The sequence below is a fragment of the Alligator mississippiensis genome, chromosome 8 (genome assembly GCF_030867095.1).
Source record: "Alligator mississippiensis isolate rAllMis1 chromosome 8, rAllMis1, whole genome shotgun sequence".
NCBI classification, from domain to species: Eukaryota; Metazoa; Chordata; order Crocodylia; family Alligatoridae; genus Alligator; species Alligator mississippiensis.
In genome coordinates this window covers 33,321,916-33,334,361 of record NC_081831.1, presented here as the reverse complement: position 1 = coordinate 33,334,361, position 12,446 = coordinate 33,321,916, and positions in this window count along the sequence as shown.

Sequence of the window (12,446 nt, the reverse complement as noted above, 5' to 3'; positions counted from 1 at the left end):
GAGCCCTAAACTCCTCCAGCCTACTGACCACTATCCCATGCTCCTTATCCACGTGGACACCAATGACATGGCTCAGAGTGCTCCCAGCTGGGTCATGAAGTGCTACAGGGATTTGGGAGTGGGGCTCAAGGGTCTGGGGGTGCAGGTGGTGTTTTCTTCGATCCTCCCTGTCTCAGGCTATGGGCTGAGGAGGGAGAGGAGGATCCAGGTAGTTAACCAAAGACTGCAGCACTGGTGTCAACAGGAAGGCTTTGGCTTTCATGACCACAGTCTGCTTTTTGGCGAGAGAGCCAATGAGCTGCTGGGAAGGGACATCTTCCTCCTCTCTCCCCTGGGGAGGAGGCTCTTCTCGGGCAGACCGGCTGACCTGCTCCACTGGGCTTTAAAATAAGCCTGCCGGGGGACGGGGGGACTACTGTCACTGCTGGTCCACTGTGCAACCCTTGCAAAGCCAGCAGGCCAAGGCATTTAAGGGAACCCACCCCTGCCTCAGCTCTGGAAAGATCTTTAGGAAAGGCAAGGACCCACAGGGGGACACTTGCATGCCTATACACGAATGCCAGGAGCTTGGGGAATAAACAGGAGGAATCTGTCCTCCTGCTAAACACAAATAACTATGATGTCATAGGGATAAAGGAGACCTGGTGGGACTCCACCCATGATTGGGCCACGGGTATAGATGGCTATACCCTGTACAGGAAGGATCGAGTGGACAAAAAGGGTGGTGGTGTAGCTGTCTATGTCAAGGAAAGCTACATGTCCCTGCAAGCTGACATTGGCACCTATGGTGGATGACTTGAGACCCTCTGGGTTAAATCCATGAGGAACACAGCACAGGGGATACTATGGTGGGAGTCTACTACAGACCCCTTACCCAGGGTCAAGAACTTTACCAGGAGTTTGCCAGGGAAATGGCTGAGGCCACACACTCCCAGTGCATGATTCTCATGGGAGACTTTAACTACCCAGACATCTCATGGGAGGAGCACTCAGCCAAATCTGAGCAGCTGCAAAGCTTTCTCTCATGTGTGGATGGCCTCTATCTGATGCAGGAAGTCTATGGGCCGATGATAGGTAAAGCGCTGCTCGACCTCATACGGGCAACCAGGGATGACCTAATCAGCGACCTAGCAATTGAAGGGAACCTGGGTGACAGTGACCACGAGCTGATCAACTTCATCATTTGCCATAAAGCTGGCAAGTCAGTCAGTAATACAGAAGTCCTTGACTTCAGGAAAGCTGACTTTGACAAGCTAAGGAGGCTTGTCAGTGAAGCCCTAAAGTGCCAGAACCCAAAGGGGATGGCAGTTCAGGATGAGTGGTTGCTCCTCAAAGGAGCAATCATGGATGCACAAGCAAAGTACATCTCGTCTTGGAGCAAAGGCAGCAAAAAGGCACAGCAGCCCCCTGACTCTCCAGAGAACTGGCGGACCTCATGCATCTTAAAAGGAAGACCTACAAAGGATGGAGGACTGGATCCACCTCCAAGGAGGAATACTCTGCTCTCGACCTGCAGAATGCATATGAGGAATATCAAGGCTGCGATGGAACTCCAGCTAGCTACAAATATCAAAGATAATAAAAAGTCCTTTTTTAGATATGTGGGGAGCCACAGGAAAAGAAAGGGCAACATTGAACCCCTACTAAAACCAATGGGACAACTTACAACTGATGCCCAGGAAAAAGCAAACTTGCTACATGGGTACTTTGTGTCAGTTTTTAACCAGTCCCATGAGACGCCCCTGCCCACTATGGGACAGGGAGGCCTGAGTGAGGGAGATTCCTTACCCTTCATTGAATGAAGGAACACCTTGACAGGCTGGATACTTTCAAGTCAGCTGGCCCTAATGTTTTAAACCTAAGGGTACTCAAGGAGCTGGCAAGCATCATAGCTCAGCCCCTGGCATGGATCTTTGAGAACTCCCGGCGCTCTGGTGAAGTGCCCGAAGACTGGAAGAAGGCCAATGTCATGCCAATCTTCACAAAAGGGTGGAAAGTAGATCCAGCAAACTACAGGCCCATCAGACTGACCTCTATCCTGGGGAAGGTCTTGGAAAAGATTATCAAAGAGGCCATCCTTAACAGACTATCTGATGGCAACATCCTGAGGGATAGCCAGCACAGGTTTGTTGTGGGTAGTTCTTGCTTGACCAATCTCATTTCCTTTTGTGACCAGGTGACCTATCACCTGGACAAGGGAGAAGAGATTGATGTCGTATATCTTGACTTTAAAAAAGCCTTCAAATTGGTATCCTATGATCACCTCTTGGCAAAACTGGCTAACTGCAGCCTCAACCTCACCATGATCCATTGGCTGGGAAATTGGCTCCATGGTAGGATCCAGAGGGTGGTGGTTGATGGAAGCCAATTGCCTTGGTGTGTGGTCTCCAGTGGGGTCCCTCAAGGGTCTGTCCTAGGACCTATACTGTTTAACATCCTCATCAGTGATGTGGACATTGGTGTCAGAAGCGGACTGGCCAAGTTTGCCAATGACACCGAACTCTGGGGTAAAGCATCCATACCTGAGGACAGGAGGGTGATGCAGGCAGATCTTGACAGGCTCATGAAATGGGCAGATGACAACCTGATGGTGTTCAACACAGAAAAATGCAAGATTCTCCACCTTGGGAGGAAAAACCTGCAGCATACTTATAGGCTCGGCAGTGCTATACTGGTTAGCACTACAGATGAAAGGGACTTGGGGGTCATGACTGACCACAAGTTGAACATGAGCCTTCAATGTGATGCTGAGGCTAGTAAAGTGAGCAAAATGCTGGCTTGCATCCACAGATGCTTCTCAAGCAAATCTTGGAACGTCATTCCCCCATTGTACATGACCTTGGTGAGGCTGCAGCTGGAGTACTGCATCCAGTTTTGGGCTCCACAGTTCAAAAAGGATGTGGAGAAGCTTGAGAGAATGCAGAGGAGAGCCACACGCATGATCAGAGGTCAGGAAAACAGACATTATGATAAGAGGCTGAGAGCCATGGGACTCTTCAACCTAGAAAAGTGCAGACTCGGGGGTGATCTGGTGGCCACATATACATTTATCAGGGGTGCTCATCAGGATCTGTGGGAATGTCTCTTCACCACAGTGCCCTAAGGGATGACAAGATGAAACAGTCACAAACGCCACCACGACTGATTCAGGCTGGACATAAGGAAGAAGTTTTTTAATGTCCAAGCCCCCAAGGTTTGGAATAGACTGCCACCAAAGGCAGTTCAAGCACACACTTTGAATGCTTTCAAGACACATCTGAATGTTTATCTTGCTGTGATCCTATGATCCCTGCTGCCCATGGGGCAGAGGGCTGGACTCGATGATCCTCTAGGGTTCCTTCCAGCCCAAATGTCTATGAAATCTATTAAATGAAAAGTTGTTTCACTGACTTAAAAGTGGGCAGCAGGAGGATGAGGTGCTAGCCCAGATTATGATACCTCAGTCTCATCATCATTTATTGTGACTGGCTCACTCCAACCCACTAGGCAGTCACTTGGGTAAAGAGAAAACTATAGCTCAGGTGACACAGTTTCTTCTGGCCTGGATGCTATCAAGATGTGGAACAGTTTTGTAATAAGTGTCCTGAGTGTCAAGGGGTCAGTGTAAAGAAGCCTCCAAGGGTACCCTTGCAGGTGATGCTCATAATGGCTGAACCATTCATATGTATAGCCCTGGACATGATAGGTCCACTCCCCAAAAGTGCAGGAGGGTATCAGTTTGTATTGGTGCTGAGCAATACCTGGAGGCAGTTCCATTAAGGGCTGCCCTGAGTCTGAAAGTAGTGGAGGAAATGTTTAAATGGATTTTGAGGACGGGGCTGCCTCATGAAATTGTTAATGAGCAGGGCACAAAGTTCATGTCCCACATAATGAAGGGATTGTGCCAGGTCCTGTGTATAAAACATTTGCATACAGCAATTTATTATCCCCAGACCAATGGCCTCGTGGAGTGTTTTAACAGGACATTGAAAGCTATGTTGAGGAGATGCACTCAAGAGGACCCTTGATGATGGGACCTACTGATCCCACCATTATCGTTCGCAGTTAGAGAAACAGCCCAAGCTTCATTAGTATATGCACCATTTGAGTTAGTATACAGGTATACCCCACAGAACTTGTTAGATGTTGTTCATGATGGGTGGGAAAAGGAGAGAGATGAAGGGACATCCTCTTTCAGGTTGGGCAGAGTTTTAGTCCTGTTACCCAGTTCAACCAGTACATTTCTGACCTGTTGGCAAGGGCCCTTCCAGATTATATGCTGTGTTGGCCCAGTACCTTACGAAGTTTCACAACTGGGGCATTGGAGGGACAGGCAGATATTTTATACTAACCTGCTGAAGTTATGGCAGGAGCCTGAAGGATTGTTGGCCATTCCTATTCTGGAGAAAGAGGAGTTTGGAAGGGAATTAGGAGATATGGGGGACAAGCAGATTAGACCTGGGAACAGTTGTTACAGGGTCCAGATTGACAGATAGGCAGCTAAAATAGTTGAATCAAGTCCTAGAGAAATTTGCTGGTGTGTTCAGCAAGACCCAAGAGAGAACAAGAGATACAGTACATGAAATTAAAACACCAGAAGAGGCCATTATGTGGGAAAGGTGGCAAAGGATACTGCACCACTATTATCAGGTGGTAAAAGATGAGATAAGGAAAAGTCTCCAGCAAGGGATAATTAACACCTCCAGAAGTCTGTGGAGAAGCCCTATAGTGAATGTCCCCAAAAAAGATGGGACACTCCATTTGTGTATAGATATCCATAAACTTCACACTATCATCCAGTTAAATGCATTTTCCATGCTTCAGGTTCAGGAGTTGTTGGAAAGAATAGGACAGGAGGAGTTTATCTCCACCACTGATCTTACAAAGGGATATTGGGAAACCCCTTTAAAACCAGAGGATCAGGCCATAATGGCATTTGGAATGCCTTGGGGACTTTGTGAGTTCTGTTGAATGCCCTTCACCCTGAATGGGGTGGCTACAATGCTTCAAAGGTTAATGGATTGGCTGCTAGCCCCGCATCATGAATATGCAGCCAGTTGTATTGACAATATAGTCGTATATATTAAAACCTGGGAGCAACACGTGGCAGCTGGCCAGGCAGTGCTGCAGGAGATAAAATGGTTGGGGTTAAAGGTTAATCCTAAAAAGTGCTTATTGGGGCAACGCAAGATGGATTATTTGGGTTTTTGTGTGGGGCAAGGGAAGGTTAAACTGTTAGTTGGCAAAGTGGAAATAATTAAATGTTACAAGGTTCCTCAAACTAAGAAGCAGATGAGAGCATTTTTAGGTTTAGCAGGTTATTAGAGGAGGTTTATTCCAAAATTTGCAGAATTAGCAGTCCCACTTATTAAAATGATTAAGGGCAAGGGGAATGGCCATCCAATATGATGGACAGAGATACAACAACTTTTCAGGTGGTTAAGCAGGTCTTATATAAGGATGTTATAGTGCACACACCGAATTTTGCGCTGCCCTTCATTCTTCAGGTAGATGTCTTGCGGTAGGTGTTTGGGGCCATGCTTTCCCAAAGGTTCAAAGGAGAAGAAAGACCAATAGCCTATGCCAGTAGGAGATTAAATAACCTCAAAAGAAGGTACCCTGCTGTAGAGAGGGAGTGTTTAGTGCTGAAATGGGGTGCAGAGTACTTGCAACATTATTTATTAGGGCATGAGCTTATAGCTGTAATGGATCACACACCATTGAAATGGTTGAAATCCACTAAAATGGAAAATGCCCATATAACACAATGGGCTTTGGCCTTGCAACTATTTCAGTTTATGGCTGAATATCAACTAGGTAAAGAAAATGTGGTGGCTGATTTTCTCTTTCAATGCCACTCAAGGGAGCCCCTCGAAACACAACAAACATCAGGAGAGCAAGTGACAGCCCAGGAAGAAAGTTCTTCTCGTGAGCAAAGAAGAGTGCCTGACAGTGTCTTAAGGGAGAAGTATGTGAAGGAGTGAGAGACAGTAAACAGAACCCTGGGGTGTTTTACGTGCCAGGCAGCTGAGACTGAGGGAGAAAGAGCAGCTGGCAGTGACAACAAGAGAAAATGAAAGTAAGCAGAACTTACAGCATCAGAAGCCAGTGAGGCTTCAGCTGGAGCCCAGAGGAAAATAAAAGGAATTGCAGCAACAGTTCCGGAGCAGCCTCTCACTCTGGATTTGAGGAGGGAAGCTGTCAGGAGGTATTTCCAGTCCAGGAGAGGGGCAGATAGTGTTGATTCCCTGCAAGCTCCTGAGAGGAGTGACTGAATGTTCCTGCAAGCAGGTACTGCTGACCCTGCCAGAGAAACTCTGTGGGAGTGACCAAAAGAAAGAGGCATATAGAGGCATGCCTACATGAGGATTTTGAAAGCACTTAAATGGAGTAGCTGCTAAGGATCCCAGAGGGAAGCAAGGAAAACTTCCTTCTAAGGTTAGAGCCACCCTCATGAGTCTTTGTTTTGCTCAGAAGAGAGATCCTACTGAGGGACTGTCTGCTCATCAATAGATCTATGCAGATCTGTAATGAGCAGTGCTAGATTAATGGTTTGGAATATGAGAGACTGACCCCAAGGTAAAGGGGACCTGGACTTACTCTAAAGAGACACCGAGACAGTTGTGTCTGGGATGTTTGAGCCCAGTCTAAGGCCATCCCTTGGATGTGGGTGCATGTCAGATTAAGACTGTGGTCATCCAGGTTGCAGGGTACAGAAGACTGTGCATTACAGAATTGGACAGCTAACACCAGGCTGAAGAGAAGCTTTGCGTTCCACCTGGAGTGGCTAGGGTGGGGTAAAAGGGAGTGTGGCGGAGCACAGGGTGCTCCTGCCACTTTAAGGGCCTGGAGCTGGCAGCCTCCAGGTGCCTGATATGGGCAGCCATTTTGGGGCCTACATAAACCAGGCAATTTAGCTGCAGGAGGTCAGGCAGCAAAATCTCCTGGCCCTAGGGCTGCTGTGAATGACCTGGAGGTAAGGGGGAGCTGCAAGGGGTTGGCAGGAGGCTCCTGGTCCTGGGCATGACCTGAAACTGCACCCTGCCGGGAGTGGGTGGTCTGGTGCGGCTCTCAGTGGCGCGGGAGCCCCCAGGAAATGCCAGGCCAGTGATCACCCCGGTGAAAGGCGGGTCGGGGCGCCTTAACCCCTAGCTCCCACCACCACCGGGTGGGTGACCCCTGAGTTGGAGGAGGGCCGAGAGGGCCCGTGTGATGAGGGCCAAGAGGGCCCGTGTGTGTGAGGGGCCCAGAGAGGGCAGACCCCGAGAGTGGGAGTGATGTGGGCGAGGTGCCGCGGTTGCTCCTAGGAGGAAGGGAGTAGTGGCACAGTGAGGCCCGAGGAGTAGAGAGTGGCTAGAGAGACCCAGCCCGAAGGGGAGAGTCCCCTCGACTGGCCTATGCTGGGGCCAGGACCAGTGAGGGTCAAAAGGGCCGGGGGCCCACCGCGAGGGACTCCCAAGAGCCGGGGGCCTGGGGTCCCGACTGGCCTTGAGGTGGGCCAGGGCTAGGTAGCTGAAGGTTCCAGGGGAACCACACCTGAGAGGGGAACAAGGCTTCGGCAGGGTGAGGTAGCCCAGATGACGGCGGAGTGGCCGCCTGAGTAGAAAAGACCATAGTGGGGTCTTGCATAGAAGATTCTGGGGCCCAGTGCGGGGGCCAGTGAGGAGGAACACCATGATGCCATCCGCGAGGCTTGGGTTGTGGTATTAGGGGAGGTCGGAGCCTCAGAGCGCCCCTGGGCATCGGGGCAGTCGAAGGGCAGCCTCCCGCTTAATTATCATCATAATTGAACTTATTATCATCAAAGGCGTGGCGGGCGAGATGAGCGGGCGGTTGCCCAGAGACAGGTGGGCGGGCCATGAAGAGCTCGGCCCTGAGTAGGCCTGCTGTCACAGTGACAGGCGGGCGGGCCACAGAGTTCGGCCCCGGGAGGCCCCCCTGTCACAGGGAGGTTTGGAGTCCCACAGAAGAAGACAGAGATTGAGACCTGAAGGATCATCTTGAGGTATTGCCTCATATTAACATTGTACCAACAAAACTGTGGCAGACGAGAACAGTAAACTCAGTCTTCTGGCAGATTAGGTGGTCTGAGATTAAGGTCCATCCTGTCACCGCCTGTAGGTAAATGAACTCTTAGTAGGGGCAGTAAGCCCTACAATACATACAGTCGTCACAGTGCCCCACTGCTGTGATGTCCCTCAATGTTGTTGTGTGCCCCTCCCCCCCCCCCTGGCCCTCTCTGCTTGGTGCTGATTTGCTTGCTTCCTTTTCTTTTGCATCACCTGTGCTTTTTAAATCTCTCACAGTGGTGCATGGGGCTGATGTCATCAGCCATGAACTGCCCAGCTGGAGCAACAGCATACTTAAAAAGTGGTGCTGTAGCACCACACACTATACCTGTCCAGGCTCCTTCTCCCTTGCTGGTAAGTCCTGTAGGGGTTGTGTCACTTCCCTCCCTTTCCTCGTAGGGCCTGAAGGAGCTCTCAGGGGTTTGGGCATATGTGTTAAGTGTTCACCGCCACACCAACATACCACCTACTACAAAAAAAACTACAGGAAAATCCTACTTCCCTTTTCACCTTGAAACTCAAAATTACCATCAAATCATTTCCATCTGAAATACAAGAAAAACTACAGACCTTGATCACCCAATTACCTAACCCAGGGTCTTTTTACATGCTCCCTAAAATCCACAGAGAAGGGAACCCTGGCAGATCTATTATATTCGACTATGGAACCCTAACTGAGGAAATATCAGTTATAATTGAATTAATCCTAAAAGATCTTGTCTCCTAAAAAGTGAGTTTTGTCAAGACCCAACAGACTTTCTACTAAAATATAAAAACATAGACCACCTACCCAGCAATACCCTCCTAGCCACCGTGGATGTTACCAGCTTTTTACCAACATCCCGCATACCTACAAGAGAAAATGACAACTCTGAGTACCACCCAAAGGATATTACTGAACTTATACACTTCACCCTCACACGCAACAACTTTACTTTCAATAAGCAACACACTTCCTCTAGACCATGTGCACAGTTAAGGGCACAAAAATTGCTCCACAGTATGCCAACCTTTTTATAAACCACCTGGAAGAAGAAGGACTTCTTATCAAGGACAATAAGAAGTCCTTCTTTAGGTATGTAGGGACCAGGAGGAAAACAAATGGAAGCGTGGGGCCATTGCTTAACAACTCAGGAGAGCTGGTTAATGACACTTTGGAGAAAACTGAACTCCTGAATTACTACTTTGCTGTGGCATTTCAGTAGATTAAGGGGAAATTCATACTAGATAAGGTTAATAACGGGCATGGTGGTAATGACCAGTTTCCTACTGTTGATGTTGAGGTGGTGCATGATCAGTTAGAAACGTTATACATTTATAAGTCATCAGGACCAGATTAACTTAATCCAAGAGTGCTAAAGAAGCTGTCTGAAATTATTGTGGGACCTCTGGTGAAATCATTCCAAAACTCATGGTGCTCAGGGAAGGTCCCTGAAGACTGGAAGAGGGCCAATGCTGTACCCATCTTCAAGAAAGGGGTGGGGGGGAGAGAGAGAGGGCCTGGGCAACTATAGTCCAATTAGTCTAGCTTCTATCCCAGGGAAAGTCCTGGAAAAATTCATCAAAGAGTCTGTGAGCTATCCACTTGCAGAAGGTAGTATTCTGAATAACAGCCAGCATGGCTTCGTTGTGGGTGTTGGCTACAAATGTCCAACTTGGGATCCTTAAAATTCTAGTTTATTAGGTGGATTGAAACACTGTAATCATAAACCTTGGGGCTGGTCCCCACACACACACACATGCACACACATACACACACACACAGTAGCAGGCTACAAGTCAGGTATACCTATCCTACAAGTGCTGGAGTCCGTCGTTGAGGCTTCTTTCAGCGTGGTGTTATCTTCCAGAAGGGGGTCGCTGGCTGGTCCTTCTGGCTGGACAGGTCTGGTTGAGTTGGAGATGAAGAGGGTGCCCCTGAGGGTCACTTTTCATTGCCTTTTATCTGTCCCTGGCAGACTTTGGTGACTCCCCAGTTTTCAGGTTTGCCCAATCCAGGGGTCGTTGACCCTCGTGGGACTTCCCCCTCCTCGGTGGCTACTGGATGGCATCTGTCAGCCCCAGGGGTCGTCCGCATGTACGTGCAGGTTTGGGAGTCCGTTGATGAATTTTGAATAGGGCTCTGGGAGTGGTCGATGTGGAGATATTCAGCCCAAAAGTTTGTCTCTGACGTTGATTAACTCAGGCCAGGGCTTCTAGCCCTTGATCAGTGACATTTAGCGATTTCCCGGTTGTTACATTGTCTTCTATTGAGTTCTTCCCTTGGCTGATCTGCAGCTTACACGTGTTAATTGCTGCCTGCTTCCATGTTACACATTCAATCACTGATTCACTCGCTCTTTCAGGGGCCAGCCTGATACAAGGAAGGGCAGTTTGATTCCTACCCTTATTAACATTGTTACAATGTATAACTTACTAAAACACATTTAGTTGAAAGTTGAAAGGTGAGGAGTATAAAATATAAGCTACAAATGCCATGGCACACAAATAGATAAAAATACCAAACTACAAGGGGAGATACAAAATGCACACATACAAATTTTTAAACACAATTCCTTATCTTAAAGTGAAAGAGAGAGGAAGGAAGAAAAGGTAGAAAAAGAGAAACATATCCAAAGCGGGGAGAGCAAATGCAGGCAAGAGGAAAAGGGGGCTTTCTGCTACATGGGCAGGTCTTGTCTTAACAATCTCATCTCCTTCTATGACCAGGTAAATTGCCACCTGGATAAGAGAGAGGAGGTCAACATTGTATACCTAGACTTCCAAAAGACCTTTGATTTGGTATCTGAAGATATTTTCACAGGGAAATTGTAGGATTGCAGGCTTAAGTGCTCAACAGTTAGGTGGGTAGGAAGCTGGCTGTGGGGTAGGACCCAGACAGTTCTAATGAATGGATCTATGTCATCCTGGTAAAAAGTGGCCAGTGGTGTCCCTGATGTGTCACTGCTTGGTCCAGTGCTTTTCAACATCTTTATCAATGATTTGTATGTGTAGGTGAAGAGCTCACTGGTGAAGTTTGCAGACAACACCAAGTTATTGGGTGGTCATGCTTGAGAGCAGGTTGAAGATACAGGCAGACCTAGACAGGCTGCCAAGTTTGGGAGATTAGAACCAGATGAAGCTCAACATTGAGAAGTGTAAAGTGCTTCACCTGGGGATAAAAAAATCCTAACATACTTACAGGCTCAGTGGCACCAAACTGACTAGCACCACAACTGAAAGGGATCTAGGGGTAATAATAAACCATAGTATGAGCATGAGCCATCAGTGTGATGCTGTAGGCAGCAGGGCAAACAATACTCTGGCAAACATCAACCAATGCATGTCAAGCAAAACCAAGGAAGTGGTTGTTCCACTTTACTCAGCATTGATGAGACCACAGCTGGAGTACTGCATCAGTTCTGGGTACCACACTTCAACAAGGATGTGGAAAAGCTTGAGAGAGTCCAGAGAAGAGCCACCTATATGATCAGAGACTTGCAAGGCAAGCTGATAGGGAAAGGCTAAGGGACTTGGGTCTCTTCAGCCTGAAAAAGAGAAGGCTGAGAGGGGACTTGGTAGCAGCTTACCACTTATATCAGGGGAATACATCAAGGGCTTGGTGAACAACTGTTCACCGGGGCACCCTTGGGGAAAACCAAGAGCAATGGCCACAAAGTCCTGGAAGACCATTTCAAGCTTAACACTAGGAAAAACTTCTTCACAGTTAGGTTGCCCAGACTGTGGAATAAAATCCCTCCAGAGGTGGTGCGATCACCTACCCTGGAAATCTTCAAGAGAAGACTGGTCAGTCACCTCACTGGGGTCACCTGACCTCAGTTGTCTTTCCTGCCTAGTGCAGGGGGCTTGGACCCGATGATCTTGTGAGGTCCCTTCCAGCCTCTTACAATCTATTCCTCAAGGATTACAACATCAAACCCTTGCTATTCTTAAGATATATTGATGACATCATCGTTTGGACTGAAAACCTGCAATCTCTGATTGATTTCCATCAGAAATTCAACGAGTAGCACCCCTCCATCTGACTATCTCTTGAATACTCCAACACTAACATCTGTTTTTTAAGCACGAGCACTATCCAGAATGGTAAAATACAGACCATGATATACCAAAAAACCACAGACCAACATACAGATCTTCACAGAACCAGCAATCACCCTGAACACTTCAAGAAAGCTGTAATATACAGCCAAGCACTCTGATACCACTGAATTTGCACTGAGGAGAACACCTGGGATGTGCACCTCATGAATCTAAAAAAGGCTTTCACTCAACAAGGACACTCCTCCAGAGATATAGATAATACTTTTGAAAGAGCCACCTGGATACTACATGAAGAACTCCTGAAGTACACAAGGAAAACCCCCATGAATCACATACCTCTGGGTATGACATATC